Source organism: Anabrus simplex, chromosome 8 (assembly GCF_040414725.1).
Source record: "Anabrus simplex isolate iqAnaSimp1 chromosome 8, ASM4041472v1, whole genome shotgun sequence".
Taxonomy (NCBI): Eukaryota; Metazoa; Arthropoda; class Insecta; order Orthoptera; family Tettigoniidae; genus Anabrus; species Anabrus simplex.
The window spans coordinates 173,876,871-173,883,137 of NC_090272.1; positions in this window are offsets into that span (position 1 = coordinate 173,876,871).

Sequence of the window (6,267 nt, forward strand, 5' to 3'; positions counted from 1 at the left end):
ATATCGATGTCCAAATCACCACTAATTACGACAGGTATAGCAACGTACTGTACGTACAGATGATGCTACTGACTTAACGTAGATGACGAACACTGGTAGCCATGATGTTGGGAAATTGATGGCGCTAATTACAGGTAGACCAATACCGACTCCATTTCTCAAACCTTAAGGCTGATGACACACGGAGCGCTATTGGCCGAGTCGGCCGCGGAGTCTGCCGCCGCCTGTGATTGATACACAGAGCGGTTTTTGCCGATTGCGACAAAACACACGAGCGAGTGCGACGTTAGATGAGGCAAGATGTCGTTGGAGGCAAGACAAACTACAATTTTCAGACCACAATACAGAAAAAACATGGCTGCCGTACCGCGCCAAAACTGACATTGCGAGGAGTAGCCTACTAATGTATGAATTGATACTTACCAATAATGCCACGTAAATTTAGCTGAATGTATGTATTCAATCTATGGCGCTAGAGCGCTCTCATAATCTGCCGTCTGTCGGCGAGCACCACTGTGCCTGATTCATCTCATCTGATACGATAGAAACATGCGCTGACTCGGCGGCAGACTCAGCAAAAACCACTCCGTTTACGGTAGATTTGCCGACTAGGGCCGCCGTTTGCTGGCGGTGCAGCGAGCGTTTTGATGACTTTGGGCGCGCTCTAGCGCCATAGATTGAATTCAGCTAAATTTACGCGGCATTATTGGTAAGCATCAATTCATACATTATTAGGTTACTCCTCGCTATGTCAGTTTTGGAGCGGTACGGCAGCCATGTTTTTTTTCTGTATTATTGTCTGAAAATTGTAGTTTGTCTTGCCTCATCTAATGTCGCGCTCGCTCGTGTGTTTTGTCACAGTAGGCAAAAACCGCCCTGTGTATCAGTCACAGGCGGCGGCCGACTTGGCCAAAACCGCTCCGTGTGTCGTCAATAGTGTACTTGCACTTGTGTTCCTCAAAGGCGAAAGACCAACTACGTCTTTAGTGCCTGAACGTTTCATCACTAAGTTTGCCACCATTGTGTGAGGTGCTGCATGTGATATGTCGACATATGGCTTTAAGTTCCCAAAAAGGAAAGTTTAACATCACCAAGATGGCAAATCGAGTCGTCGGGCGCACTGGAAACGTGGGCTTGTTGTTTTAGCATGCAATCGATGGAATTTCGTGAAAGTTGACGATTTTATTTGTAGATATAAGTGTGCGAGTGTATTTATATGGGTCAGTAGACACTTAGTATCGGTAATTATACGCAGTAATGTGAGAATGTGTTTGTTTTGATCCTGTTGTGAACCGGTTTTTTAAGTCGAACTACGGCAATACCTCTCATAAAAACTGTTCTTAAATTTCATCATCATCATCATCTGTTTACCCTCCAGGTTCGGTTTTTCCCTCGGACTTAGCGAGGAATCCCACCTCTACCGCCTCAAGGGCAGTGTCCTGGAGCTTCAGACTCTTGGTCGGGGGATACAACTGGGGAGTATGACCAGTACCTCGCCCAGGCGGCCTCACCTGCTATGCTGAACAGGGGCCTTGGGGAGGGATGGGAAGACTGGTTTTGATAGGCAAGGAAGATGGAAGGAAGCGGCCGTGGCCTTAAGTTAGGTACCATCCCGGCATTCGCCTGGAGGAGAAGTGGGAAACCACGGAAAACCACTTCCAGGATGGCTGAGGTGGGAATCGAACCCACCTCTACTCAGTTGACCTCCCGAGGCTGAGTGGACCGCGTTCCAGCCCTCGTACCACTTTTCAAATTTCGTGGCAGAGCCGGGAATCGAACCCGGGCCTCCGGGGGTGGCAGCTAATCACGCTAACCACTACACCACAGAGGCGGCATGTTCTTAAATTTTCTAAGGAATAAACAATTAAGATAAGTTGATAAGGATTATACATCGTGACTATTTTGAAGTCGATGACAAAACAGTATTGTGCAAACATCATTTTGAGAATACCGTTAAGTCTGAGGTTAGGTAAAGCAGGGAGCACACTGCATCCGCTCCGCTCGGTTCAGTTCAGTTCGGTTTCCCTCGTATCCGTTCGTATCAGTTCGTCTGCCGCACATAGCTTCCGTCTCTATCCAGTCAGTGAACCCAGCTTGTAACAGCGTGTGTAGCAATGTCGAGCTCTTCGTCCGAAGACGGAGAAATTATAGCTATTGCATTAGCCTGCGAAGAAGAAGAGAGAAAAGAAAGAAGATTTTGGATACATGAAATAAATTTGAAAAGGGAACAGTGTGGTGAATATAACCTTCTCTTCCCAGACTTGCTACGTGATGAGGACAAATTCTTTAAATATTTCAGAATGTCAAGCCTGAAGTTTTTTGAGTTGTTAAGTGTGCTGCCCCTCCAAAAAATGGAATCAAATTTCAGAAAACCAATATCACCTGGTGAACGACTAGCAGTAACAATGAAGTAAGTAATATTTCCTTTCACATTTTATTTAAGATTACATGTAAGAAGAATAGCATAATAATAATAATAATAATAATAATAATAATAATAATAATAATAATAATAACAAAGATCAATGATAATTCAAACCAGTGTGTCGTCTGTGGGGGCAGTCAAATTTTTTAGCTCAAATTCTGTTAGAAGAGCATTAACTCTGGATTTAAATTCAATCTGTAAAAGAGGATTGAACGATCTAACAGTTTCTTCCACGGCTTCAAAATACTTTTTTAAGGAATCCGCGGGCTTTCTGTCTAATTTTGAATATTTTACATTTAAAAAATTGTCCAGCACATCAGCTACAGAGGTATTCGACCTCTTTCTACGCACAGAAGCCGTGGACGGAGTTGCTGCCTCACTGTCACTTTTCGTCGATTCACTTGAAACTATCTGTGATGCTTCAGCGTCTACCGATTCCTCTTCTTCCTCTGTTTCCTGGGTTTCAGCCGGCATGTTCGATTGCTGAGGTCTCTCAGAGAAAAAGGGGATGAGAAAACTCATAGATTCTTGATGCTTCCACAGTTTCATACTTGTTGCAGCCTGACCACTTGTTGTCTTCTGCTTTTTTATATGTTTTCTATAATTGTCTCGCAAAGAATTCCATTTTTTCTTGCACTCGACAGCTGAAATAAAAAAGAAAAGTATATATTGTAAGTGTCGGATTGTTAGCAATAGGCCAACATTGAGTTCGAACTTTTGAGCTTAAGGGCACACGTTTATATCTTAATTACAGGTTTCTTGGTTACGGAGATTCCTTTGCCAGCATTTCATTCAGCTACAGACTGGGCGAGTCAACAGTTCGGAAAATCGTATATGAGACCTGCAGAGTTATCTGGGATACCTTAACAGAGGACTTCATGCCAGTACCAACAAAAGAACACTGGCAAAATATTGAGGAAGGGTATGCATCTTTATGGCAATATCCAAATTGCATTGGTGCGATCGACGGCAAGCATGTAGTATTTGAGAAGCCGCCGAACACAGGCTCCTTATTTTTTAATTACAAAAAGCAATTTAGCATTGTGTTACTAGCTTTAGTGGATGCAGAATATAGGTTCATTACAGTTGATGTAGGAGCCTATGGGAGAAACAGTGATGGTGGCATTTTTCGGGCTTCCAACTTAGGAAGAAGACTGATAAACGAAACTCTAGATTTACCAGGGGAGAAACCATTGCCAGGAATGAATGCTCTGTTGCCCCATGTTATTGTTGGTGATGAAGCTTTTCCATTGTTACAAAATGTTATGCGACCATTTCCTGGTACTCAGCTGGCAAACGATGAAAGAAAGCAAGTTCACAACTACAGGCACAGTCGCGCTAGGCGGGTGAGCGAAAATGCATTTGGAATACTTACGAAGAAATTCAGAATTTATTTGAAAAAATTCAACATTTCCCCTGAGCATCTCGAAATAATTGTTATGGCCACAACTGTCTTGCATAACTACCTCAGGAATGATTCTTGTTCCTGGCAGTTAGGTGAACTGGAGAACAACGAAGTGCCTTTAGCAATTGAAAATTTATCAAGGATTGGTGGTAATAACGTGAGGAGAGCATTTGAAATTAGGGAAAAAATTGCAGATTACTTTGTTTCTCCTCAAGGAAGAGTACCATGGCAAGACAAAGCATTCAATCGCGGCGTCAACTGATATTGTTTCAGTGTTAAATGAGAAATAATCACACACACGATGGCTAAATTTGTGTGATTTTCCAATGTGTAATGGAACTGCAATTTATATTTGTTTTGTGTTAATATGTATTTCAATTATCTTCACAGTAAAACATAAGTTAATAAAAGCTTTTGTCTGTCGTAGTATTACTACTATTATTATTTAGCACAATAGCGTATACCCCTAGAAATATCTTGTTATCAAAGGAAATAACAAACATACCTGGAAAATTTACGACCTGGCTGATCATCTCCCACGCATTCCTTGTTTTTGCCATATCATGATAGCTGTTGTCACTCTGGTCGTAAAGAATAGGATGTCTTTTTACGACTTCAATCAGCAGTTCTTCGTTGATCGCACTCATTTTACTCAAATAACACACTTCACTAGACGCTCGCACGTTGGTCTACCTTCCGTCTTCCGTCAACTTTGCTTGTGAGGGCAAGCTCGACTGAGCGGATGGTGGGGGAGAAATGCTGAAGCGTGCGGAACTGAAGCAGTAGGCGGCTGGACATTTGTTTACACGTGAAGCAAATCTCCAAGGTCAACTGAACTGAACGGAACGGAAGCAGTGTGCTCCCTGCTTAAGACTTCTTTCTAATTCTAAATTATGAACCTATTCGTATTCCTCGAAATTTTGTTTTAGATAGATGATAACTGATACGGTACAAATGAAATGTCGTATGGCGTTCAGTGCCGGGATATACCAGGAAAGGTTCAGCTCGCCAGGTGCAGGTCTTTCTATTTGACGCCACCTGCGTGTCGTGATGAGGATGAAATGATGATGAAAACAACACATACACCCAACCCCCGTGCCATTGGAATTAACCAATTAAGGTTAAAATCCTCGACCCGGCCGAGAATCGAACCCCGGACGCTCTAAACCGAAGGCCAGTACGCTGACCGTTCAGCCAACGAGTCGGACACTGATACGGTGATGTTCCGTCAGTATCTATGTGCTTTAAAGTGTCGAGTACTTTAGATGCATGTATATTTTACAAAAACCCGTGCCTGCCTGCGGAAAAGTTTGGCTGTATCTTGGACAGATGGAGCAATCTGAAGAATTTGGTGAGTTGTCTTGTCCATTAGAGTGATGAAACGGTCTCTCTCTGAAAGAATAACTTAATTCATAACTGTACACTGTTACACGGAATAAACCATGACTTGGATGGATTAGTTGGGTTTGTAATGCAACGTTTTACAGTACGAACACCTTCCGTTTCATGCTGTGGCTATCTATTTATCAAGCAGTCCACACCATATTGAAGCTTGTCCATGTAGTTTAGAGACATCAGTGGTTCGGGTCAATAGTGAACTTGCACTCGTGTTCCTCAAAGCCGAAAGACCAATTATGTCTTTAGTACCTGAACGTTTCATTACTAAGTTTACCACCATTGTGAGAGATGCTGCCATGTGATATGTCGACATATGGCTTAAGTTTCCAGAAAGGAAAGCTTAACATTACTAAGGCCGTTGATTGGGTTAGCATAATCATTTCTGGATTACTCCTTGATAGTCGCCAACGTTGCGTGAAGAGACGGCACTAGACGTAGAAGAACAAGAACAAGAACAAGATGAACCGTATACCGGATTTCAGAATTCTCTTTATAGAATTCTGATCAGCCCGGGAGTCAGTCATGTCATTGCACCCTCCTCCCATTCTTATAGCACTAAACATGGCTTCAACTGGATCTCCTGAAAAGGCCCGTGTCAGCACATTAAAAAAAAAATCTATTCTGTAGAAGATGAACAATGCACGAAGAAGTAGATAAAGCAGTAAAAATAATAGCGTGATGTGTTTCTTTGGTAAGTCCCTTTTAATTGAGAGCTTTAGACGCTTCTTGTATCTCTTCAAGATATTGACAGAAATCGTCTTTCAGCCATTGGAGACGCTCGTCTGCTGGAGAAAAGAACATAATTTTTTCCGGATTGTTTTGCCTCAAGTGCTGTGAGTTATCGCTGGTGTCATGAACACTGAAGAATTTATACACAGATTTTATAAATCGTGTCCGCCTCTGTGGTGTAGTGGTTAGCGTGATTAGCTGCCACCCCCGGAGGCCCGGGTTCGATTCCCGGCTCTGCCACGAAATTTGAAAAGTGGTACGAGGGCTGGAACGGGGTCCACTCAGCCTCGGGAGGTCAACTGAGTAGAGG